A 26278-nucleotide genomic window follows, 5' to 3' on the forward strand; every position below is an offset into this window, starting at 1 on the left:
ACGTATGAAATACCAGAGATGGAGTAGAATGAGTAGCTTGACACAGACCCATACGGGCTTGCTGGGAATGCACATGGTCCATGAATGAACACACATGTCCACTGTGAGCCTGTGCCATCTGCACAGTGCACGTGAGACACCCTGCATCAAGGACAAGGCATGTACTACACAGTACAGGTCTGGCAGAGTTGCAGAGGGAAGTGTGCATATACATAGAATTTTAGGACAGGCCATTTGATGAGTCCAACATGTGAATCACCGGTACCATGGAGGCAGTGAGCTGCTGGGGGATAGAGAGGCAAGGAAGCATGTCCCTGAGGGGGACCAGCTCACAGGGTGACCTCACAGAGACGTCAGTCATGTGATGACATAGGCCGAGTGTTGAGTGGAAGATCAGCACAGGCTATCAGCAAACATGTCTGGGAGCAAGGATATGGACAAGAGAGGCTGCCGAGTGTCTTGCATGTAAAGGGGGTGCAGGTGTGTAGAGGGGGATTGGCTCTGTGTGCAGCACAGGCCCTGCATGCAGACTGCATCACAACAAGCACGCATCAGTAAAGCATTGCATGAGTCACACATGGCACTCATGAATACATAGCATGAACTGGCAGTCAATCACAACACATCACACAAGAAAAACACACATGGGCTGGACACACACGCACCAACACTTACCGGACGTTGGATCAAAATCCGGCATCTCTCCCACTCCTTGGATAAGAGCCTCATCGATGAACCCTGAAGCTATCTCCTCATGAGTAGTGAGTACATCGTCCACTGATGCTGGTCCACCACCAGTCACCAGAGTTGAGGCACGATTAGAAGCACGCTTGTTTTTTGCACAGCGTCGGAGGTCAGTCCAACGCTTATAGCAATCATCAGCTGTGCGCTTCTCAAATCCCGTGGCACTGACACTTTCCGCAATGCACTACCAGTGGGCCTTATGCTGGGCAGGCACAGTTTGGCACCTTGGCCCAACCAGCATTTTGCGGTCTTGTCCTGACACGTTGCCCACAAGTGCGTCCAGTTCCACTTTATTGAAACATCTCTTCCTTGACATGCCGGAGGCCTGAGCCATGTTTGGGGGCCCAGCCTCTTGCGCAGAAACATGCTTTCTCCTCTTGGCGGGCTGTGCAGAAATTGAATGGCTAATGCCGCTCTGGTCAGTAGGGGCAGGGGTGCTGGTGGACTGGCCAATGGGAGTAGGCAATGGCATGAGGACGGAAGGCCTGACTTTAGTCATTGGCTGCTGGGTGCTGTCGGCAGGACCCAGCGGCACGACTGCCTCTGTGCCAAGGGCTGTGACCAACACAGTCCTGGCTGTCAGACTCACAGCCGGGGTGGTGTTGGCTGCATCTTCCCCTGCAGCTTCCACCACCTGGCTGCTCAGGGCAGCAGAAGTCACCACTGCCCCAGAAACATGTGGCTTGGTCACAGCAACCTTAGACACATGTGGCTAGACCTTCCTGACCTTGAAATCTGCCTGGGAGTCCTCCTGTGACAATGCAGCCCATGCTGGCTGACCCCGAGCCTGGGTGGTGGTAGCCGCAGCTGCACCAGCAGCTTCCACTACCTGGGGGCCCGTGACAGTAGATGACACTGCCTGTCGGGTCAGATGGGTGCCAGGGATGTCTGCAGCAGCAGCATCTCCCTGAGCCGCAGGGGGTGGTGGCATGGATGTCCCAGCATGCGGCTGGATATCCTGCCCCTGTGGAACACCCTGATCAGTTCTCCCTACGCGGCCACCTTGGCCTCCCTGGACTCCCTGGACTCCCTACCCAACCTGGCCACGTGCCCCTACACACCCACCTCTGGGAGGTCTCCCAGCTTTGCCGCCCTTACCTTTTGGTGGACTCCCAACCATGGCACTGATGGACTAGTGCGAATGGGAGGTGCACACAACAATTGTCCTGGGCAATTGGGGTGAAGGGGGCAGGGTACGTGATGGTAGATGCACCCCTGTGCTCCTGCAAAGCAATCTATGACCCCTGGGGAAAAAAGACGGGTCACGCAACGCTCAGGGACCCCAAAAAACAAAACAAATGTTCACGGAACCCCCCGGTAGCCCACGTGCGTGGAATAAACGTCCTGCAGTATGCTGTGGCACCCAGGAACACAAAAAATGCATATGCATGAAACACGCAGGCTACTCTGACCTTGAAAATGGGATACATGACACACAGGGGCAACCACAGTGGGAAAAAAAGCATGTACAACTCACCGTCTGCCTTGCGTGGAAAAGAAAAATGCATGCGCTCCCCCACCAAAACAAGAAGCACGAACTGTAACCGCAGTGAAGATATTGTGTGTGAAGCCACAAGAAGAAGTAACACATGTGTCGGTCCCCACGAATAGCACGCACAGCAAACTGGGGTCCTACGTGGACCTTTAACCCGCACGCTTCACGTCACCTACACGCTTATGCTCTAAGGGCCTTTCCTCGAATTACACGCTAATGCACTGTTTTTTCATGTGCAGAGTCACTCTGCATCAAGCTGGCCACGCGAAAACACACAGAAGACCACGCTCCTGCCCACAAGGCCATTTACCTGCCCCCCCCAATGCCACAAGCTGCTTCCTACAAGCTATCTGCTGCTGCCAGCCACCTCAGTGTGCCTGCTGCCAACGTACGCTGCAGTTTGGTGCCTGCACAGAAGACATTGCAGAGGTCCTGTTGCTGAGACCACCTCTGCTGAAACAGAAGACTCCCGACTGCTGTACCATCGCTCCACCGTCCAGCCCCAGGACCCAGTTGCCCACCCACACGTGCCTCAGGGGTTGCCATGTCAGACCAAATACCATCTGGTCCCAGTGGCAACCTCCCAGCAGAGAGGCAGAGGACTGCCAGCTTCACTGCCAATGAAGTTGGCATCCTGGTGAAGCAAGCCCTGGGGCATTATGATGCCCTCTTCTCAACATTGCGCACTGACAAGGAAGGACAGAGGTGGATCTGGGAGGACATCATTGGTGCCATCCACGAGGAGGGGGTGGCACCCCATGACTACAAGCATGTCCAGAAGCGCTGGGAGGACTTCAGCTCCAGGACCCTCAACAAGGCCTAGTGCCTCGTCGGGGCTGAGGATGAAGTGGGGCACCAGGCCCAGTTCAGCAACAACCAGATGAGGATCCTGGAGTGCATATTCCCAGCACTTTACCATCAGGTCCTACTGTTGCAGACCCGTCTGTACTCAAGTGGTAAGTGTCCATGTTTTCTTATCCAGTGTAGTGCATGTTGAGGTGTGGCTGAAGTGTGCACATTGGCCTTATGTCTGGCATGCCCCATGTATGGATATCTGCATGCAGGGACATGACAGTGCTGCATGTGAGTCCAGTCAAGCGTGTTCCACATCAATGGTGTCTGTGTTGCAATGCATGATCTGCACCAGCAAATAACAGCGCACACATGTTTGCATGCCTGTGTCTGGACTTCACCAAGTTTGGGGTGTGATACGTTGATGCTTATGTCACCTTCATGGTCATGCATGGTGTACACATGCATGTGTCTGAGTAGTGTGTGTGTGACTGGAAAAAGTCATGGATGCATGACACATGACCATCATGATGTGTGAATTGACTAATGCATCCTAGCTGTCCATGAATGCACTGTGACTGGAGGTAGACATGGCCAGATGCATGACTGTCCGGTGGTGTGTGTGCATGTGATCTGCATGTCCCATGATGCATGTGAGGTTCAGCCCCCCTTCTGATGTTCACACAGTGCCTTGGAAATGGATGCTAATGTCTGTTGCACGTGCCATTCTTGTTTCTGCATGCGTGTTGCTTGCACTGACCCGTGTGTTGTGGAGGGTGATGATGGTTATGACGTTTGACAGTGCCACTCATGTGCATTTGCTTTGTGTCTAGCAGACATTTGTTCAGTACCCTCATGCTTGTGTTCAATGTCTCCCTATCTACAGTGACAATGTAGGAAGATCGCGGACACGTCGCTGTGGAGCCAAGCGGCAGTGATGCCTCCACTGGCCAGAGACGCAAGGCCCAGTCACCCTCCTAGGTTACAACATCTTCCGGGAGTGAGGGGACTGGTGCCGCGTATGCGACTACGGCCGCTGCTGCCGAGGGGATGCCCAAGAGGTTGAGGTTGGATGTTGACTCCTCATCAGCAGAAGGGGCAGGTGAGCCCCCACAGGGGAAATCCAGTGTGGAAGACGGTGCTGAGGCATCCAGGTTGGTGGTGGTTGAAGTGGAGGAGGAGGTCACATCAGACCCGCACATGGGGCCCGGAGGGGGCAATGCCACCGGTGCAATTGATGCAGTCCAGGGGCAGGAGGCAGCGCGGGTCACAGTGGAGGGGCCTGTGCCTAATCCTGCCCCTGATCCTGCGACTGCATCACTGTGCACCAGCACGCATGCCTCAGTCCAGGCAGTTCCGCAGGTAGAGGATGAGTCCACGTCAACTGACCTTCCTCTACCTGTGGACCAGGCAATCCATGACAGGGTTGAGCCCGTGCTAGTTGGTGTTGCGATGTGCACAGCCATAATTCATAATGACGTGCATGCTTCCTGGCGGAACATCACAAAGAGGTCTGTGCCATCATGAACTGGCTAGCATGGCTCATTGCCGCGGGTTTGCCACATGTGCTGGGCCCTGCTGGGACCCCCTCCTCCTCTTCCTCCACTATGCCCCAGTGATCCTCCCTGCCGTCTTCCATGCCACCAGGGCCCTCTGTGGACCTGCCCTAGCCACCGCGGCCAGGCTGGTGGAGATCACATCCCTGCCACAGTCGGGAATCAGAGGTTCAGCAGAGGTGGTCACCCCAGCAGGAGGACCCCTGTCAATGGAGGTTGTGCAGGCACCTTGGAGCAGGGCACATGCACGACAGCCCTGGGGGTTGTCATCGTCCCAGAGGCAGTCGTGGTGGCGCAGGCACATGGCTTCAAGCCAGCAGCAAGCTGGACATGGGAGGCGTCAGGACCGAGGCAAACAACATCACAGGGGCAGGCATTGGCCAACGGGCTTGAGGACCCAGGAACGAGTGTGTCTTCCGTGTGGCAGCGGATTGGTCAGTGAATAGGTACAGAGCGGCTGCGGGCACAGAGGGCACGACTCACCATGGCCAGGGCAGAGAACTCCATGCGTCGGGCAGAGAGGCGGTGGAGCTCCTCGAGGAGACTCACAGGGAATCGGAGAGGAGCATGGCAGAGTCCCTGCGAGCCCTCGAGGAGAGAGCTGAGTCCCTCCTCCGAGACATAGACAAAGAGTTTAATGATGCCCTCGGTGTATATAGTTCTGTAGTGTTAGGTTTACTTTGTTTTCACTTCTTGTATACAGTTATATTTTTGTGTTGTTTCTATGTGCAGTTCTATGACTTTTGGGATCATGGATCCTTCATCCTTGTATATAGTTTTACTTTGTTGGAATTTTCGATTTCTTTTTATTACCATGAGGTGATATATGTTTTTTTTTTATTTGGAACTGGACGACAGACTGTGGATATGGACCACTTTGTTGGATTTCATTTCATTTTGGATTTCACTTTCCTTTTGGATTTGCATTTCCTTTTTTTTTGCATTCATTTCTATTTCATTTTCATGTTTGATTTTCATTTGGTGTCTTTTGGATTTTCAATAACCTTTAATTCATAAATATCTAAGTGGTGCCTGCTCTCAATGGTTTGGTTCATGTGTAACTCGTCATTGGCTCTGTCATGTGTCACTGCTGTGGAGCAATGTTGGTCATGTCTTTGGGTGCATGCATGTGTGCATTGGTGATTCCCATGCCATGGGGCATGTACTGGGGAGGGGGGCCAATGGATGGGTGTTGAGTTGCACTGGGGGGGCAGCGTGTGGTGGCATTTGGGTGGACATTTGCTACATGGTGTGATGTTGGGACAATGTGTTTGGTGGGGGGACATGAGTTGTGGCCTGCCTGCAGGTTGCTGTCACTGGTGGGGGTAGTGGGGATGAGTCGGGGCCTGCCTGTAGGTTGCCGTCACTGGTGGGGGTGGGGGGAATGAGTCGGGACCTGCTTGCAGGTTGCCGTCACTGGTGGGGGGACATGAGTCGGGGCTTGCCTGCGGTGTATGGTGCCATGTGGGCTGCCTGCGGGGCATGGTCACGGGTGATGGGCTGTCTGCGGGGCATGGTCATCGGTGTTGGGGGGGTCACCTGTGGTGTAGGCTGCCTGTGGGCATGGTCAAAGGTGATGGGCTGCCTGTGGGGCATGGTCATGTGTGTTGGGGGTTCCCCTGTGGTGTGGGCTGCCTGCTGGGCATGGCCATGGGTGTTGGGGGTCCCCTTTGGTGTGGGCTTCCTACAGGGCATGGACATGGGTGTTGGTGCGTCCCCTGTGGTGTGGACTGCCGGAGTGCAAAAACAATTTGTTGTGTGCATCTCCTTCCCTGCAGGAGTGTGACAAATACTGTGTATGTGTACTTCCTTTCCTGTGGGAGTGCAGACAACATTGTATCCATTTCCTGAAGGAGTAATCAAAAATTATCTGTACTCCCCTTCCTTTCCTAGTGTGGCAAAAGGATGTGTGTTTGCTTCTTTATCTGCATGTATACAAAATGAAATACACGTGTGCTTCCTTCCAATGGGTGTGCAGACACATGTGTGTGCTTATCTCCTTCCCTGCATGACTTCAGAATAATTAGGGCTGTGTGTTTCCCTGCCTTGTGGGAGAGTGGAAAATGCATGGGTGTTTACACCTTCCATGCCAGTATCGCAAATGATAGGTATGCACCCCATTCCCTGCATGAGTGTGGCATACATTGAATATACATACCTAATTTTCCCTGGGAGTGTGGCCAATGTTAGCTGTGCACACACCCTTCCTGCACAACTGCAGCAAAATCAGTTGTGTGCATCCCCTTCGCTGAAGGAGGGTTACCAATACTGTGTCTGTGCACTCCCTTCCCTGTGAGAGTGCAGAGAAAATGGTATGTGTGCTCCCTTCCCTTTATGAGTGCACTAAAATGTATCTGTACTCCCGCTTCCCTGTTGAGTGTGGCAAAATTAAGAGGTGTTTGCCCACATCTAGCCGGCCAGTGGGTTCCCTGTTTTTGGAGACGAACAAGGCTATGTCTCCAGATCATTGGGTGTCTGGGACCCCTACCCAATTGAAATATGGCAATAATTCTGTGTGTGTGCCCCCTTCCTTGTGAGACTGTTATAATAGTTATGTGTGTTCTTTCCCTCCAGGAATGTAACAGAAATTAGGTGAGCATCTCCACTTCTTTCAGAGTGCAGCAAATAGTAGGTGAATTCACCCGCTTCCTGCAAGAGTCCTACAAATATTAGTTGTGTGCACACCCTTCTCTGTAGTAGAGCAGCAAAAATTAGTTATATGCCCACTTCACTACAGAAGTACAGCAAAAATAAGATGTGCAATCCCTTCCTCGTGGGAGTTGTGAGGGGTCAGAAATGAGAGGCGGACACAAAGTGGTAGTATTTTCAACATCAGACATCTTTATTCAAAGAAAAGGGTTGGATAAAGGCCTATCTATCCCTATCCTAAAGAGAATTTCCTACCTAGGAAAAACTAAAGATATGTAAAGATATGTATGTGTGTCAGTGTCAAAATTATATACACTGTCCTTGTGTCTGAAACATTAATCTGACCCTCACACTGAAAGTGGACAACTAAGTATGTAAGGAAAGTGTTTCTGATGTAGGTTTGGTAAAACGTGTTAAAAAACAAATAGATAAATCCAACAAAATAATCCTTGGATCCAGAGGGTGGTCCTCTTCCCCTGGATGTCTCAGGTAGGAGGGCAAACGTGTCTCTTTCAAGCAATGACTCCTTAAAGATGGCAAACATATCTCTTTCAAGCAACCACTTCCTAAGGATGGCAAAAGTGTCTCTTTCAAACAATGGCTCCTTAAAGATGGCAAACATATCTCTTTCAAGCAACCACTTCCTAAGGATGGCAAAAGTGTCTCTTTCAAACAATGGCTCCTTAAAGATGGCAAACATATCTCTTTCAAGCAACCACTTCCTAAGGATGGCAAAAGTGTCTCTTTCAAACAATGGCTCCTTAAAGATGGCAAACATATCTCTTTCAAGCAACCACTTCCTAAGGATGGCAAACGTGTCTCTTTCAAACAATGGCTCCTTAAAGATGGCAAACATATCTCTTTCAAGCAACCACTTCCTAAGGATGGCAAAAGTGTCTCTTTCAAACAATGGCTCCTTAAAGATGGCAAACATATCTCTTTCAAGCAACCACTTCCTAAGGATGGCAAAAGTGTCTCTTTCAAACAATGACTCCTTAAAGATGGCAAACATATCTCTTTCAAGCAACCACTTCCTAAGGATGGCAAAAGTGTCTCTTTCAAACAATGACTCCGTAAAGATGGCAAACATATCTCTTTCAAGCAACCACTTCCTAACGATGGCAAATGTGTCTCTTTCAAACAATGACCCTTAAAGATGGCAAACATATCTCTTTCAAGCAACCACTCCCTAAGGATGGCAAATGTGTCTCTTTCAAACAATGACTCCTTAAAGATGGCAAACATATCTCTTTCAAGCAACCACTTCCTAAGGATGGCAAAAGTGTCTCTTTCAAACAATGACTCCTTAAAGATGGCAAACATATCTCTTTCAATATCTCTTTCAAGCAACCACTTCCTAAGGATGGCAAATGTGTCTTTTTCAAGTAATAACTTTGTCATAATGTGTATCATGTGCTCATGGAGTTTTGCATGGGCACGTGAACGTGAAGCATGGCTCGTGAAGGCCAGATCGTGCAGTGCAAGATTGCTTGTTCACATTGCAGGTTTGGCAGTTGGAGATAACTGTTACTGCCGGGTGGGGTGTTGACGGTGTCGCACACACCATCTCATAGAAGTACTGCACTGTAACGAGGAATAAAGTTACGACTGATTGACTTACCTGTCTGGCGGTGTCTTTATCCACAAGGTCACATCACTGGTGATGAGGATGGTTACCGTTGCGGAGGGGATGGTGTAACAGTGATTACGATGCCAAACCCAGCAGGGCTGGCTTCGGGAGCGCAGGGTTGGAGTCCCGTGAGGAGACAGTCAGCTGAGTCCTTGGTTCTCTCCTGTGGTGGTTTCGGCGGTGACAGGGGAGTGGTGAGAGGCGAGCTGTCTGTGATGCTGCACCTCCAGGATTGGTCCTGGCCAGCATTGGGTGCTGCATAGTGCGGGTGCCGGAAAGGCGGTGAGAGGTGAGCCGTCTGGGGTGCTGTGCCTCCAAGATTGGTCCCGGCGGTGAAGGAGGTGAACTGTCGGGGCTGGTTCTGCATAGTGTGGGTGCAATTAAGGCGGAGGTGAACTGTCGGTGCCCTCAAGAGAGTAGCTGGGGGGTGCCCAGTGGCATCTGGCACCTAGCAGGCTTTGTTGTAGCTGGGAGCGTTTAGAGTGGCACTCAACCACGTCCTGTGGTGATCAGGTTATGGCACATTGATCTTGTCTGGGCCACCTTGATGAGCGGCTCTGGGATTGGCTTTCTGGAGTAAGGAAGCCTGGTGGACGTTGTAGCGTGAATGCACCGCTGCGTTGTTGCAGTGATTTGGGAGATCTGCAATGTTTGTTTTGGTGGTTATCGGTGACAAACGTAATGCCATGTGGTACTGTTACAGGGGCTTTCAGGGTCGTTACATCTTTTCGGTGCAAGAGACTTTGCGAGGAATGTACTTTTTGGACTCGGGGATGGTATATGTGCTTGATGGCGGTCGAGGAGCCTGGGTACAGCGGTGAGGACGCCATCCCCGAACGAAGTGTATTTTTTCACGGGATTTTAACTCTCTCGGTTCCTGGAGATGGTGGCTGTCCAAGTAGTGCATACAGGGGGAGGTCCGCAGAAAAAGACAGTAATGCGTGCAATTTCAAGGATGAGGTTCTGGAGGCATTGGAGTAGGGTGTGCCAGGTGACTTTCTTCCGGGCCCTGTGTGGATTTGACCCCGGATGGTCATTTCTACATGGGAACATGAATTTGAAGTTTGTTGGACACTAACTTTCTGTAGTTTTTGAGACCAGTGTGCATGTAGTCAGTTGTGTGTTGTGGCCTCTATTTGTTTGTATTGTGTAGGGCCTGTGTGATGATTTGATAGTAAATGTGTGGCCCGTCGTATCGAGGAAGTTGGTGTTTTGTGAACACTTATTAGACCCTGTTCACCTTGAGCATTGTTTAATACTGAAAACGTATGTGTGACAGTGGGTTGTGCCGGGCTCACTTTGACCAGTGTTGGGGGAGGGTCGGAGCCCCCACGCGGTCCCGTAAGCCCCTCAACACAAAGGACTCACACGGGCACCAGTCCTTCCTGTTCGGGCTTCCCGGTCGCTCTAACGCGGCCGGGAATGCCCCCTTTATTTATGCACACCGCGGCGGAGTGACACGTCACGCCGCCGCGTAAGCCCGTCATCGGGCAGCGCCACACTCCTCCTTTTCCGGGAGGAACAACAAAACAGATTAACATCAACTTTATTAACCAGAAACCCACACATCTATCATAAACACTACTGCACACCCAAACCCCTTTTATGTCATCCACCCAAATCCTCTCACCCCAGTTCACTAACCAAGTGCCCCACGACATATTCGCTGAGGTAGGCAGGTTTCCCTCGCCCAGCCCTCTGGGGGTACCTCCTGCCTACCTCCGGCATGTGACGTCCTTCCGCCGCTTCTCCCCGGACTGGGGATTCGGGTACCTCGTCCCAGAGGCCTCCGCCAGCAGGCATGTCTGGTGGATCAGGTTCGGGTGGGGTGTCAGTTCGTGGATCACCCAGCTTCTTGAAAAAACTCACATTTCGGGTGACAGCAGATCGTCCATCCGAGGCCGTCACCATGGACCCTTTCACTGCCACTACATCCAGTGGCTCCGGTTCATAGGGGAGTGAGAGCTTCCCGTGGGGGTGTCGGTTGCGGATGAGGACCTCATCTCCCGGTTCAAGTCTTTGAGGTCGGAGACCCCTGCGCAGGTTTTCCTGTTCAGTTCGGACTCGCCTTTCAGCCTCCACCCACTGACTATTGATGACCCCCGGTTCTTTCTCCCCAGCTTCCGGCAACAGCCCCCGGGGGCACCTCTTGAATAACACTTCTGCCGGAGCCACTCCCGTGGTGGCATGTGGGGTGGTGCGGTACACCCGCAGAAACTGATAGAGGGCGCGTTGTAATGATTGACCCTGCCCCTGAGCAATTCGGAAGGTTTTGTTCAGAGTCCGCATCAGTCTCTCAGCATCCCCGTTCGCTCGGGGCCACAGTGGGGATATCTTCCTGTGTTGTATTCCGCAGCTCTCCATCAACTCGGAGAACCGCTCACTTTGGAAGGGCGATCCGTTGTCAGAGCATAGAGTGTGGGGAAAACCATGGGCCGCAAATATTTTCTCCATCGCCACCACCACATGCTCAAAGGCCACAGATTCAACGAACTCGACCTCCGGGTATCTCGAGTGTTCATCAACTATTACCAGGAAGTGGGTGCCCACTGATGTTGAGCCAAAGTCGGCGTGGACGATCTCCCATGGCCTAGTGCCTCGGGGCATTGCCTCAATGGCAGGCTCTCATTGCAGAGGAGAGGCTGCCTGACACCATACGCATGCCGCCACAAAGTCGTCCACCCTTTTCTCCAACTGATGTCCATGGTGGGCGAGACTGATCACCTCGCTCACCTTTGACCGTGGAACAACAATTCGGTCACCGCGGAGTAGCAGCCCCGAGTCCGAGAACGACAGCTCCTCCTTCACCTTCCACAACTGCTCCAGTACTGTTTTGGCTTCTTGGGTGCGCCCGTGAACAGCTCCGAGGATAGACTTCCAAGACCCATAACGCATCGAGTCCTTCAAGATTCGAAAACACTCGTCCTCAGCCGCCGCAGCCTCCAACTCCTCTAGGGACATCGCATTTGGTGTTGCCGCCTCCACCACCATTCGTACATGACTGTCCGCTTCTTCTCTGCAGGTGTCATATCCCTCTCCCCCACCCATTCCCGGATGACGAGAGAGGTAGTCTGCGGCATTGTTGGCCCCCGGCCTATACACCAGGGTGACGGAATATTCCAGGAGGGCGAGCATCCACCTCTCGATTCTAGCCGGTGGTTTTGAAGAGGAGCCCACCAGTATTGGAATCAGTGGTTTGTGGTCAGTTACCACCGTCACCGGACGCCCCAAAACATAGAGCCGGAAATGTCTGCAGCCCCACAGCACCGCCAAGGCCTCCCGCTCGATCTGGGAGTACCTCTGTTCCGTTTCGGTGAGCGCTTTGCTGGCATATGCCACAGGTCGAACAATCCCGTTGCGGTCCACTTGAGTCAGCACTGCTCCCAACCCGAAAGGACTTGCATCGACCACGATCTCTGATTCCAATGCGGGGTCGAAAAACGCCCTGGTGTCCCCCGTTGTGAGGGCACCCTTAATGTCCTCAAAGGCGGCCTGTTCGAGAGGGCCCCAATGCCATGGTGACTCTTTCTTGGTCAGCGCCCGGAGTGGTTCAGATCTCGAGGCCAAGTTCGGGATGAACCGCCCACAGTAGGTTACCATCCTCAGGAAACTCCTCACGTCCGTCACAGACTCGGGGGCTTTCGCCGCTTTGATGTCCTGGACCTTTTTCGGGTCTGGCGACACCCCGCCTTCCTTGAATATGAAGCTGAAGAATTCAATAGAGGAGCGCATGAACTCACACTTTTCCCTGTGAAGGGTGAGGCCCAACGATTGAAGTCGTTTCAGAGTCTTATCGAGCCTCTTCATGTGATCCACTTGGGTTTTGGCGAATACCAAAATATCATCGCTAATGTTAAGGACGCCCTCCAGATCTGCTAGGGCGCCCCTGATGATATTTTGGAACACTTCAGCGGCAGACGATACTCCAAAGCTCAACCGCTTGTATCGATACAGTCCCCGATGGGTGGTAAACGTTGTTATGTACCGGGACTCTGGATGAAGGACGACCTGGTGATACCCGGCTCGGAGGTCCAGTTTCGAGAAAAATCGAGCCCCTTGAACATCAGCGATGATATCATCGATCGTTGGTGTAAGATGTCGCTCCCTTTTGATCGCCTTGTTGGGGAGCCTCATGTCCACGCAGATGCGGACCGAGTCGGGTTGCTTGGGCTTTCTGGCCACGACGATCGGAGACACCCAGGGGGTTGGGCCTTCCACCTTCTCGATGATATCCAGGCTCACCAAGTTGTCCAGCTCCTTATCGACCTGCTCCCTTAAATGGAATGGTACTCGGCGGTGTTTCAATGCGATGGGCTGCACCGACTCATCGATGTGTAGTCGAACTGGTTCCCCAGTCATCTTTCCGATCCCACTGAAGAGTGCAGCATATTTGTCAAGGAGATCATTAATGTCCTCCAGGTGGACGGAGTATGCAAAACTGACGATACCTAAGGCCTCCGCAGCTGCACAGCTGAGCAAGGTATTGCTGCTCACCGGGGTCACATAGAATCGAGCCTTGATTTGTGAGCCATCATGCTCCACCTCTGCCATGAAGGCACCGTCTAGCGGTATCGGTTCCTGACCCCCAAAAGCAAATATGCGGGCCTTCGGTGTGACCAGACCTGGGAGGGGTTTGAGAGAGTCATAATGCCCTCTGGCCATCACATTGACTGAAGCGCCTGTGTCAACGAGCACTGGGACTGGGGAGTGGTTGATCTCCACCACACATCTCGGCTGTCTCCTGCTGTTTCCTTTGAGTATTCCCACGCTGGAGACGAAAAAGATGTTCTCCTCGTCTTCCTCTTCGGCTCCTTCAGCATGGGACTCGACTTCACCCTGTTCTACCTGGGCTACACTGGGCTGTTGGCTCTGGCGCGGAGTCCACGTCCGTGCCTGACCTCTCGGCACCATCACCGGCATGGCTGCACGACATACTCTCGAGAAGTGATCGGCCAGTCCACACCTCCCACAGGTTTTTCCAACCGCCGGGCATTCTGCCATGTGAGGGAGGTCGTACCCGCACTTCTGGCATGACTCCCCGGCTCTTCCTGCCCTATCTCGGGGTCCTCCACCCGGGCGTCTCACTCCTCGGCCACCTCGCCACACGACACACACCACCTCCGACCTCACCGACCGAGACCCTGCTTCCATCTTGTTGGCTCGGGCTTCTGCTACCTTGTGGCACCTGCCCAGCTCCAGTATGCGGGGCAGCGTGATGCCCGGCTCTCTCAGGACTTGCCTCCTGAGCTTGCCAGAGGAGCATGCCTGGATCAGCATTGTGCGTATCATGTCGTCTGCATCCCCCCATGCGCATCCGAGGGAGAGGCGGCGTAGGCGACCATAAAAAGTGTCCAGTGTCTCCTCTTCCTTCTGCTTAGCCGAGAGCATGACGAATCTCTCATAATCCACATTTGCAAGGGGAAGGAAATGTGCAAGGAGTGCCGCCTTGGCCGCATCATAAGAGTTATTGATAGGTGTAAGTGATTCAAATATCTCCTGGACTGCCGGCCCTGCCGAGTACAGCATGGTGGCAATTCTGCTGTCGTCATCCGTCACCTGAGCAGCCCTGAAATACATGTCCAGGCGACTCACCCATCTTCTCCATCGGGGCCCCATGCTCGAGGGTGGGCCCGATGCATCGAACTCCGGGATGGGCTGCAAGGCGGCATGGGCCGCGGGTGCTCGTGCTTGAGCCATGATGGGAAGTCCTGGTTGTCCAGGTAGCGGTCCTGCAGGGCTTGAATCACCGGAGGTAGGACAGCCTGTTGTTGAGCCGCTGCCTGGCCATGATCGCGGGGGAGTGACGCCGCTGCAGCACCACTATCAGAATCCTCAGAGTCACCCATGGGCTTGAGCGCACAGGCACCCCCACCTACTGTCCTGAGGGCCGCAACTCAAACTCCCACCATCATAGTGCAACTCACCCCTTCCTTTCTGGGCACACGAACAGTTCAAACAGGGGGGCTTCCGGACAGGGCACCACTGGAGGCCAAAAATTGAGCTGAGGCGATGGATTGGCCTAGACAGGCCCTGTCATGTTAATCCTTCTCCTAGCTTTCACACGAGGTAGGAGTCCCAAAACTGGGTTAAAAACCACAAACGAGGCATGGGCGTGTAGGGTAGACTTCCTGCTATCAATGTTTCCAAAAATTGGGCCCGTGTTGCCTTCACGCTCCAAACCGGAGCCTCGTGAAGTTTCACGGCCTGCAAGACAAAATGGCCGCCGGCCGCGTGTGCGTCCCGCGACCCGGCATGAAGCGAGGTGAAGCTTCGTTCCGCTTCGTTAGAAAAAATTAATCCAAAGGATTTCACCGCCGGGCCCGGGTCTCCCTCACCACTCGTCGCCACTGTTGGGAGCGGGTCGGAGCCCCCACGCGGTCCCGTAAGCCCCTCAACACAAAGGACTCACACGGGCACCAGTCCTTCCTGTTCGGGCTTCCCGGTCGCTCTAACGCGGCCGGGAACGCCCCCTTTATTTATGCACACCGCGGCGGCGTGACACGTCACGCCGCCGCGTAAGCCCGTCATCGGGCAGCGCCACAACCAGTACTTAACCCTGTGGATTTTCCCTTCTAGGGGGCGGGATTGTGACGGTGGGGGTGGACATGTCACATTTTGTGTAATGTACCCATTTTCCTTTACAGGGTGGATTTCTAATGGGAATGTAGTTAACCTTTCTTTTGCAGGGTGGACTTTGGAATCATTCGTTTTAATAATGCTGCTTGGTGCAGGACGGACTTTGGGGTCATGTATTCATGTTTGTCGTGATTATATGCAATGTAAATTATTTTCTATAGGATGGACTTTGGGAGGAGGGTCCATCAGTTTGGACTCGGTTTAGGGCAATTTTGCAATTGTGTATTATTCTGTTTTTGTGTACAGGACGGTGATGTGCCCATGGCGCCTCTGTGTGCATGTTTTAGGGTGTTTGCATGTCGCCAGTGGGGTGCATGTGGTATGCAGAGTGTTTGTCTCTATTTCTGGTTGTCATGATATGTATGACTGATGGTTTGTTGAGCATCGCCAGGGGTGTGGCTGGAGGTCGGGTTCGCTCTAGTGATTTGTTTTTGGGTTAATGGAGTGGTGCTTTTGGGTTTATTTGGTAGCATCTGTGATGGTGGTCAAGGTGTTAAGAATGGCTAGGGTTGCCATTTTAGGGGGGTCTTTGCAGTATGGTAGCTAAGGCGGCTATTAGGTGGGGTTAACCGGGCAATTAGGTTACTGCTGGGTTATATTTAGAGGCTCTTTTGGTATTTCGGGGTTTAGGGTGGATTGATTTTTAAGGCTGATTGATTTATTTGGCGTGAGGTTGTCAGGTTTTTGGGCAGTGGCTTGGGGCCTAGGGGTTCATGTTTGGTTTATTGGGCAGTGGCTTGGGGCCACCAGGTTTATGTCAGGTGTACATAGTGGCTTGGGGCCAACAAGTTATGTCAGGTGTTTTGCAAGTGGCTTGGGGCCATGGGGTACATGTGTATGTGTATTTGTCAGTGGCCTGGGGCCATCAGGTGTATGTCAGGTGTTCTTGGGCAGTGGCTTGGGGCCAAGGGAATTATTTATGCATTGGTGGTGGTTTTGAGTCATATGGTTGTCTTGGTGTTCGTTGAATATTAGTTGTGGTAGTTTTGGTATGGAGTTTTCTTTTGGAAGTTTGTGTTGTGAGGGCCGAGCTCATTAGTTTGTTGTGGGTAGTGCTCTAGGTTGAGCGGGCATGTGCTCAGATGTGGCAGGTCCGTGGTCCTGATGGGCAGCTCAGGGAGGGAAGTGTTGGTGCGTGTTTTGATTAGATTGTTAGTGAGGTTTCATTTTGGGATGTTAAGGGTGTGGCAGGGCCATGTCCTAAGGGGCAGTTTGGGACCGGTGTATGCTCTGTTTGTTATTTTTTAGTTCTGGTGGGTTGGGCTTCCGGGGTCAGGGAAGTGTTTTGGTGATAGTTCTTCAGGGTGTGGAGTTATATCTCGTGGAGTGTTTTTGTGAAGATGTTATGCATAGGGGTTCTGCAGAATTGAAATGATCCAGTGTTCATTTGGGTCGTGTGGCTTTCGGGGCATGCATGCTTTATAGTGAAGTAAGGCGAGTACCTTGTTGGGGTTAAGGTGACATTTGGTGTTTCGGTGTAGTTGGGTACATTCCGTGCTGGCCACACGTTATGTGTCAGGGTTTGGTGCATTACAAGCAAAGTTTCCTTGTGATAGTGAACGGGGGAGGATGTGTCGTAATGTGTATCACGTGCTTGTGGAGTTTTGCATGGGCATGTGGATGTGAAGCATGGCTCGTGATGGTCAGAGCATGCAGTGCAGGATTGTGTGTTTACATTCCAGGTTTGGCAGTAGCAGATAAATGTTACTGCCGCGTGGGGTGCTGCTGGTGTCGCACACGCCATCTCATAGAAGTACCGCACTGTAACAAGGAATAAAGTTACGACTGATTGACTTACCTGTCTGGCTGTCTGTCTTTGCACATGAAGTCACATCAAACATCTTACAGAGAACCTCCTGGTATACACCCCTGCCAGGGAGCCTTCAGTATGTTTATTAGATCCCCTGGTATACTCTCCTGCCAGGTATTTGTCCATAATGTCTTATTCCTCTGCATATTTGAAATAGATTACCTGGTTTATTCCCCTGCAAGGAATCCCTTTCTGGGGCTTAGAGATCCCCTGGTATATTTCTGTGCAAGGTATCTTCTCCCTTTAGGCTCACTGCCTGATGTGCTTCTTTCACCATGGCTTCATGTAACATTCCCACTGTCTTTTAGTATAGCACTGTTGTATTCCTTAACTGTCTATACTTTCTTGGCTTAAGGTACTCCTTGTTCCAACTTTCCCCTCATTGATATTTCATGTATGGTGACTTGTTCAAGTTCTGTCTTTTAACTTCTTCACTAGCATGCATTGGCTTGTGGCAATACTTGTTCCAACTTTCCTCATTTTGACATTTCATACATGAGGATTTGTGCAAATTCTGTCTTCGTTTTCTAATTGGTCAGTATTCAAAATGAGTTCTTAATGGCTAACATGCCTGTTGGTATGCCCCGGGGTCCCCAACATCTCTGGGCAGACTCACTGGTGTCTGGCAGTGCCTCCAAACAGTGGTATATTACTGCAGTGAAGCTTTCACCCTGGGATGAAATTCTTTGCTCTGCAGACCTTTTCTCGACTCTTATGCTTACTCCGTGCTCTTCTGTTTGCAAGCCTGCTGCTTCTTGACTCAACCATACTACTGGTAGCCTTGCTGTTGTTGCCATTTCCCTCACGGTGCCTGGGGTGTCCTCTGTGGCCTTGTGCCACTCCGATTGGTCCTGCTTGCAAGCGGCAGCTTGAAAGCAACTGCTTTCCCCATCATAGTCCATTCCTGTGCTTTTGCCTTCTCCCGTGGTTCTGCTTCCTTCTTCTTCCGTTCGACTTCTCTCTGTTCCTCCAATGCAGAAACCAGTTTTCAATGTCCTGCACAGTTGGTCCTCACTACAACTAGCTAGTATGCTCAACTTAGTGTTTCCTTTAAACTATATTAACTCCTTCTTCCTCTTCCTCATATCTGTACTTGAGGCTTTATGTGAGTTGAAGTCAATAGGATTTGTAGGACTTCTAAGGTGATTTTGTTTGGGATTTCTGGTTAGCACAATGAGAGGCAGGAAATGTGTGTCTGTTTTGTATATATGAGGTGTGATTGGTATTCTGCTCAGAAGGACAGTATGCCATCAGGATCCTGGATGTCATAGCATTTTCTTCATAAGGGGGGCAATATACTGTGTTTCTTCTAATGGAGTCATCAATTTCTCCTCATGGTTGTCCCCTCCCACATGATCCTCACTCATTTTACCACCCCATGGCTCAGGATAAGGATCAGGTAGCGGCTGTATCCCCTGGCCAGGTGATCAGAGATCATACCCGGGGAATCAGTGATGATTCATCACAGAGTGCAGCAAAGCGTAGGTGTGTATGGCACATTCCCCTTTGGAATGTTTCAAAAATTGTGTGTGCACCAACATCCATGCAAGAGTACAGCAAATGTTAGGTGCATGTGTGCACTTCCTGTAGGTGTGCCGCAAAGGTGTGCTGTGTGCACCCTCTTCCCTGTAGAAGCATGGAAAAAATAGGGTGTCCACTGTTTTCTCTATGGGAGAACAGCAAACATTAGGTATTTGTGTGCCCATTTCCCTGTGGGAGTGAGGCAAATATTAAGTTTGTACACCTTCTCTGCATTAGTGCAGCAAGACCTAGGTCTGTGCTTCTCCTTACTTGATGGAATATTGCATAAATTAATCTAGTGGTATGAATGAATGTGCAATAACTGTTTGTATCATTCTCTAAGCATTACTTGCAAGTGAGCAGGAAAATCTAGGTGTGTGCACACCGGTCCCTGCTGGAGTATAGTAAAAATTACGTTTGTGGCCTTTTCTAGGTAGGAGTTCTCAAAAATATTGTGTGCCCCTCTCCTGTAGCAGTGCAGCAAAATGTAGGTGTACATGTTGCTTTCCATACAGGAACACAGCAAGAAGTAATTGTGTGTGCCTCATTCTCTGTAGAAATGCAAATAAATTAGGTGTGCTGCCCCACTTGGGACTGGGGATTATATTGTGTGTGATGGGAGATGGACACAAGGTTGTAGTATTCTGAAGTGAAGACAGTTTTATTAAACAAAAATGGGATGGGAAAACGCCTCTCTAGCCCTATTCTAAAGATGAATGTCCCTACCTGGAAACTAAAACTAAGGATCTGTCCATGTCAGGATGTCAGTAACTGAAAAGCAATCCTTGTGTCAGAAACAACCTATCCTGACCCTTACACTTATAAAGAAACAACAAAAGGTGCAAGGAAATGTCTTTCACTTGATGTTAGAAAAAGTGTTCAGAACAAATGTGTATGAATGGCTTCAACAAAAATGTTCTCCAAGGGAAAGACCTTAGGATCCAGAAGATTGTCCCCTTCCTCAGGATTCCTAAACAAGATGGCAAAATTGTATTGTATTTTTTAAAAATGTTATTGTGCATTTGTAAGGTCAGTATACAACAAGTAAATTGTGTTTCAAAGTGCCCACAGGGCAACAGGGAGGGTACATGGGAATGAAAACAAATATAACAATAAAAGATAGAGGTGGACCTACTAGGTGAGCATTCAGAATGTGCACGTGCAGAGAGAGAGAGAGAGAGGGATATGGATGAGGGAGTGGAAGAGGGTAAGTGCGAGGTGTATCAAGAGGGAAGTGTTAGGGAGTGAGCAGCTGTCAGTGCATAGTTGGAGTGGTCAGCTGCAAAGTGCTGGGAGGGGTGGTGGATGTAGGCTATTGGTTGTGGGAGGCCAGGATCTGGGTGGACACATAAGGGCCTTTGTCACCAATCTCAGCAATCGTGGGATTTAGCAGAGGAGAGAGGAAGGAAAGGAGGAGGTGAAAAGGAAAGTCTTGAGGAGCTTCCAGAATTTGAGGAGATGTGGTTAAAGAGGAAGTGGAAGAGGGAGGCTATTACATAGGTGGGAGCCTGCTGAGGAAAGGGATCGGTCACCAGCTAGCTGTTTAGAGAAACGTTTAACACACAGAGAGTTGGTGCCAGAGGAACATAAAGATCTGGAGGGAGAGTAATTAGTGAGGGCAAGTTGTAGAACGTGTGGTCCCCTGCCCCAGACAGCCTTTTAGATGATGCAGATTTGAATTCGTTCCTTGCAGCCACCAGGAGCCAGTGGATAGTTGTTAGGGCTGGAGAGATGTGGTCCCTGGGCTTGAGGCCAAGGATTGTAAAAACAAGGAAATATTGTGGCTGAGAACCACAAATTGAAATACACCAAACACGGGCTATAAAGATTCACAGATCTTTTATTCTGCACACTTTACAAAGAAACAGAAACAGACAGCTATCTGGCTCTCAACACCCCACAATGAGTACCAGCCCGTCAAAGAGAGGAGAGAGAGGTGCTGGACATCTAGACATTTGTGTTTTTTATACAATTTCTGCACTATTGTCCAGCCCCTCTGCACGTTAATAATCTGCAGTCTAGAGTTTGTGCCTAGTTCACATACAGCTTATACAATAATATGCAGAAGGATTACATGAGTTTGCATTTCCATCAAGTTACAATGGCAGTGTATATTCTTAGATCCCGCGGTAAGCCTTAGTCCATATCCCAACACAATGTAGTTCAGCCTGTGTCTACGCTTGGCGTTTGCACATCTTTGTCGCCGATGTGTATTCGTGGATGAGGCTTGTTAGCGTAGACAATACTAAGATGTCAGTTCATTCGTAGTACAAGGTCTCTTTACCTAGTCTAAACAGTCGGCCGTGGACAGTCTAACCATTAACAGAACTCAAAGGTCGGGAGGCTTGGTTGCAAGTTAGAAACACAGTCCACCATTTTAGAAAAGAGAATCATATGAACAGAAATCAAAATGGCAGATGATTCTAAAATGGCGGCGAAGTCGATCAGAAATCGGAACTTTGCAACGCGGTTTTCTTCGCAGAGTGACTAGGCTTAGGCCAATATAGATCAAAAGGAGGCATAATATGATTTCCATTTAACAAACCCTCCTTTTGGCCTAAGCCACGTGCTAAACTAAAAACTAGTCACTCTACGAGTAACTCCACGTCTCAATGTCCATACAACCTGAATCACATTCATCAGATATATCAATCGCCATAAAATCGGCGGCGGAAATTTCCTTCATCACAAATTTTTTGGTCATTCTTTCCGGTGCTTGTACCTTTGGTCCTAACCTTCCCACAATCTGTGCACAACATCCCCCTATCATTGAACATATGGCAGTAAGACATTATATACAGCAACAACAAAACAACAGAATACCCAGAATAATCAATAAGACTGAGAGAAGCTTCCAACCCCAAGATCGTAAGAAGTCCCAAAAGCAAGCACTAAGATCCCAGTTTCCTTCGGGAACATGCACTTCAGAGCTTAGGACATGCAGATTTTGTATTGCCTTAAAGATGTTTGGGGAGGAATCTGGTACGAAAACGCAGCAAGCGGATCCCACTAATTTGCATACTCCACCACACTCAGCCAAGATGCCGTCTAACACCATCCGGTTTTGTAGTGCCGCTAATCTCATTGCTTTTTGCTCTAGAGTCATGTTATAGAGTATGTCAATGGTCCGGTTAATAGTTTGCTCCAGCACTCTCGCTAGTCTCCTAATAGCCTCAGAATTCATAATTTGCCCCCAAAATGGTACAAAGGATTTCGCTACATCACCCAGAACTTGTGATGAAGTATCACCATTCTCGTCCCACCTTGGACGAGCCCTAGAGATTTAGGTGGTACTGGCTACAAATACCCCTGGTAGCAGGATTCCCAAATAACAGGTTCCCTGCAAATCCCTACATAGCCATGGATAAGCTTCATTTCCGCAAACGAAGTAAACAGGTTTGCCTACATACAAAGGTCTGTCCTCACTGGTCAAGTTTGCAACAGTGGTGCAACCCTTGAAATCGCCCATTGACTGAGTATCATTCCTTGTATGCAGAAAGAAACTGAGTTGGGGGGTATGATTAACAGTATAAGAAGGTGGCGTGGCATCCCTATTGCCTATAGGAGCCATCTTAAAAGAGATCAAAGATTGAAAAGGTCAGGACAGTCTATCAGAAGGCCTAATAGAAGCAACATTAAGCTTGCTCCTATTTGCGAAGAGTGAGCATCCCAGAGGCGTTAGGATTCGCCTTTCAAATTCATTTAAATTCGTCCCATCAAAGTTCCCCGAGATGCTATCATTCCATCGGCCAATGAATAGTGCCCGCAGAGAAGCATAACATGCAGTAGTTAGAGGCAAAGGATGAATATACCAGCCCAACCCTGTTTCCCCATGTTGCAGTAAATGAGAGCAAACCCAACAGTCTGTCTTATTAAAAATGGCATGGGTTGTGTTCATTATTAACAGTAATGTATTATTATGATTGCTCTGTCTATGTTGAGAGTCTCCAGGAGATAGAGTGTGCAGGTGCATGAAAGGTGTAGATACAGTAGGAACATTCTCAGTAGACAAGAATTTTTGAATCCATATACCAAAATCCTAAGGCAGCTAATATTATGAAACTGGTTAACACAATTACAAGAAAACAGTACGTCTTGAAAGACCATGTATTTGATCGTCCATTGTTATTGTTGGCCATACAGTCACTTATTTGTTCGTATGAGTAGGGGCGATAACAGCCATTGTTCCCTTGAAGCTGTTCTCCAATAAGTTTCTGTGAAAAACTCAATAGTCCATTTGCTGGTGATCTCCTGATCACGTGTTTTCTTAGTCTTTCCCTATACCCAGCCACCTACTTTCCTTCAGATGCAAAAGATGGGGTGGAGGACAAGCCCTATGGTTACTTTACTTGTGGGCACAGCCGAACCATGCAATAAGTCTAGCTCTGTGGATGCAGATTGTACCTTGTGACTCCTGGTACAGTGTGATCTGCGAAAAGTGCGTCGTTGCTTCCTGATGGAAGTGATGAATTAGCAGCACAACCAGGCGAAGATGCAAAAGGGTCAGCAGGAGAGTGTGGAGATGAAGCAGCTGTTTTCCCAGGCCCCGTGGGCTCAGGGAGGGTCTACGAAGCACTCTCAGTGCTGCTCAATGCTGGAAGATCACTGGGAACAGAGCAAGTAAGTGTCTCCTTATCTTCTTCGTAGTGTGGCAAAGGGAAAGGTATCCTCTTGACATGCGATGCGTGGATCCAGTGTTTCTTTCCAGCTACTCGTGCATCAGTCTGTGTGGCCAATAGGACCTGGTAGGGCCCTCTCCGCCTCAGTGCGAGACAGGATGCTCTCTCAAATGCTTTAGTTAGCACCCACTCGCCAGGTCAGATGCTATTACCTGGCCCCTCGTATTTAGCTGTTGATGACTCAAATACAGATTTTTTGTTAACCATTCACAATATTCAGAAAGAAGTACATGCTCTATATCCCTCAAAGCCCTGGGTTTAGGAAGATTCTAAATGTTAGCTGGTCTCCCCATCACCACCTCATACGGGGAGAGCCCAGTCCTAGTCTGTGGGGTTGTGCGCATAGAGAGTAACACTATCAGTAAGGCGTCCGGCCATTTCAAAGTGGTGCCGCCACACGTCTTAGTGAGCTTGTTCTTCAAGATTCCATTGTGACTCTCTACCAATCCAGCACTCTGTGCATGCCTGGCCGAATTGAACCGTTTATCGATCTGTAATCCCCCACATATCTGCAGAATTACAGCAGCGATAAAATGTGGACCATTGTCCAACCAGATGACCCTCAGCAAACCAAACCTAGGAAAATATTCCTTAAGCATGGTTTTTGCCGTCATCATTGCCGTGGCATCTTTTACAGGAAAGGCTTCAACCCATTTACTAAAAGCACAAATAACAACCAAAACAAATTTGAAATTATTACAACACTCCATTTCAATAAATTCAAAGTGAATCACCTCGAAAGGGACAGAAGGTGGACCAAAACTACCCCTTGGTGTTGAGGTACCCTTCCCCATATTGTGCTGTAAACAGACCATACAACTCGGAATGAAACACTCAGCAGTTTTCGGAATGTTAACATTTACCCAGACAGTTTCTAAACGTTTACAAATTTTCCTAGCACATATGTGAGTGGGACCATGAGCCATTGAAACCATCATAGTGATGTACGCGTCTGGCAGCATCCATTTTCCCTCTAGGTTATCCACCCAACACCCATCATCATCCAACCTTGCCAAGCCCTCAGCCCATTGCTTAGTTTCTTCTAGATTGGCATTGGCTTGAATATTCTTTATAGAATCAATTCCTTTGTCTATGGTACAGACATTTGTGGCTTCCCTTGTAGTGCACATATCTGAATAGAGATCAGTAGCAGTCTGTTTGGCTATCTGGTCAGCGAAAGTGTTCCCTTTTCCTACATCGTTTATGATTTTCTGATGTGCCACGCACTTCATAATTGCTAGCTGAGTGGGAAGTGCAAGCGCTGAGAGTAGCTGAACTATCAAAGTGCCATATTGAATCTTCGTTCCATGTCAGGTCAAGAAACCTTGTTCTGCCCAAAGTCTACCGTAGTTGTGAACAACCCCAAAAGCATGCTATCAGTATATATGTTTACTCTAAGCCCTTCGGAAAGTTCACAAGCTCGGGTCAATGCAATAATCTCTGCGGCCTGCGCTGAGTTATGCAGAATTCTTTTGGTTTCCACAATCGTGCTTAATGTGGTGATGGCATAAGCAGCAGTGGATGGACCACCCAGAAGTTTGAAACAGGAGCCATCACAAAACAGCTCTCCTTGTGGATCGTTCAAAGGTGTGTCTTTCAAATCAATCCTGCCTTTAGTTTCTTGTTCTGTGGTATAAAGTCAGTCATGTGACATTTCGTCACTGCAAGCAATATCTTGCGGAATGGGTAATATTTCAGCTGGATTCAGTACACAACACCTCTTAATTTTAATATGCGGTGCAAACAAGATCAATTCATATCTCGTTAATCGTGCGGAAGTTAGATGTTGTGTTTGCGTTCTGTTTAATAGAACGTCTACAGAGTGAGGTACCAACAAGGTTAAAGCATGGCCTAGGACCATACCCTCGCTCAGTTTTACAGAAGTAGCAGCAGCAGCAACAGCTCTCAGACATCTTGGCAAAGCGCATGCAACAGGATCAAGGGTGGAGGATAAGTAACCGCACAACCCATTCTTCCCCCCATGTTCCTGCGGTAACACAGCCAAAGCACATCCATCACGTTCATGCACATACAACTCGCAGGCCTTTTCATAATTTGGTGCGTCCAAAACTGGTGCTGCACACAATGCAGTCTTGAGCAGATCAAAAGCTTTCTGGTGTTCCAAGTTCCATGGCAATGGCAAATAAATGCCCTTCTTTTTCAGAGCCAACATTGGTTTGATCACTAGTGAGAAGTTTGGGATCCACTGCCTACAGTAAGAAGCCATTCCTATCAAGGCTCTGACTTCCTTCTGTGTATTTGGGACGGACATGCTAGAAATTATTTTAATCCATTCAGGCGTCAATCTTCTTCCCTCCTTTGACAGGAGATAGCCTAAATAGGCGACCTCTTGTCGACAATATGGAAACTTTTTCAGTGAAGCTTTATGTCCATGCTTTGCTAGATGAATAAGTAACAACACAGGGTATCAGGTAATATTATCCCCACCAAAAATATCACTGTACATATGGTCGTCGGGAACGGCCATAGGTGATATTTTTGGTGGGGATAATTTATGGGGTAAATGGATGGGGGGGTTGTGGGGGTGTCCCCTGCTCCCTTTTAAAATATATGGGGGTTGTGGGGGTGACCCCCGCAGGTTCCATGGGGTAATATCGCCACAAAAATATTGCAAAATATTTGTATGGCGATATTTTTGCGGCGATATTATCACATGGAACCCAACACAGTGCCTTCTTTACAAGCACTTTCTGAATCTGCAGCTAAAAGAAGGTCGTCGACATATTGAAGCAATGTACAAGTAGT

Source organism: Ambystoma mexicanum, chromosome 2q, assembly GCF_040938575.1.
Source record: "Ambystoma mexicanum isolate Mex_15411 chromosome 2q, UKY_AmexF1_1, whole genome shotgun sequence".
Classification (NCBI taxonomy): Eukaryota; Metazoa; Chordata; class Amphibia; order Caudata; family Ambystomatidae; genus Ambystoma; species Ambystoma mexicanum.